The 1,340-nt window shown below is 31.9% G+C and overlaps 1 non-coding gene across 1 annotated transcript; it reads right to left on the bottom strand.

Annotated features, from left to right (window-relative positions):
• Positions 1 to 213: 213 nt before the first annotated feature.
• TRNAG-GCC lies at positions 214 to 284 on the bottom strand. The gene has a single exon. It is a non-coding gene; the product is annotated as a tRNA-Gly (tRNA).
• Between the last annotated feature and the right edge of the window lie 1,056 nt (positions 285 to 1,340).

Here is a 1,340-nt window from a genome sequence, read left to right on the forward strand (position 1 = left end):
TTAGGAAAGTGAGACATTTCAAAGCTTAAACACCTCCTTGTATACGTGTGAAGTTCCTTTTCTATTAAAATACTGTAGGGTAAAATTACTGAAAAATGGAAGCTTTATGATTCAAAAGATAAGCATTTTGTACTTGTAGAATAACATTATAGATTTTTTATTGGTAGATTAATATGTAAAAATTGAGTGGTACAGTAAGAAAATTTAAAAATATGCACCAGCCGGGAATCGAACCCGGGTCTGTACCGTGGCAGTGTACTATTCTACCACTAGACCACTGGTGCTTATGCTCTCGAGAACTGATATATTATTAATCTTGTTTCGATTTTCTGGCTTTTTCCGCTCTACAACTATTATTATTGAGGTTGTACTTCGAAAACCTCCTACAGGTAGGAGTGGGCATTTTTTCCCGAAACTGATGGAATTGGACTGAAATCGTTTAGAACTGGCCAATTCGGTTCCAGTTCTTCTAAAAAATAATTTGGTTTTGAAACAAATTATTAAGAACCGATCGGTTCTGGTCCGTTTCTTGGTTCTAGTATGGGAACCGCGGGGAACCGAACGGTTCTCATAGAATTTTTTTTAGTGGGCATTTTTTTTTCTTTATTGGTAAAATATAAGACTTACTCTCCAATTTGTCCCGAAACCAAATTGGTAATATATATGACTTACTCTTAAAGTGAAAAGAAACTTCCATCAAAGTAAAAAAAAAATTAAAAAAAAAAATTGTAGTCTAACAACATAAGCAAAAGGCAGTGACATATGGAAATGAAACGAATGTTTATGTATATAGTTCATATGTCACTTTTTAATTAAATAATTGAGAAAAATACTGAATTGTGATTACCTGAAGGCTCAAGAAAATGTTAAAAAGGAACCCTTCAGTTGACATTTTTTTCAGTAAAATATATGACACTCTCTCTAAATATTTTTATTTTGTTTTCATTTTGATGAAAGTTTGTTTAATCATTGAAGTACTAGATGGTTTATATAAGTTAATATTTGTTTGATAATAGTAACTTATATTATTTGCATATTGTTTTAAAATTTGTATACTTAGTTTTCTTTTAATCTTTGTATAATATTTTTGGTTCTTCTATATTTTTTTAAAAGTATCACATTGGTAGTTTCTTTAGATTTTTTATTAGTAAACATTTTATTTTGACATCTTTATATAAAGAATCTGACCGGACCGAATGGTTCCGGTTCAGTTCCATAGCTAACAATGGAACCAACGGTTCCATTTCTAAAATTCTCATTGGTATTCGGCTCGGTTCGGTTCCTTTTAGAACTGGACCAAATCGGACCGCGCTCACTCCTACCTACAGGTCCTGACCCAC

Source organism: Olea europaea, chromosome 16, assembly GCF_002742605.1.
Source record: "Olea europaea var. sylvestris chromosome 16, O_europaea_v1, whole genome shotgun sequence".
In the NCBI taxonomy this organism is placed as follows: Eukaryota; Viridiplantae; Streptophyta; class Magnoliopsida; order Lamiales; family Oleaceae; genus Olea; species Olea europaea.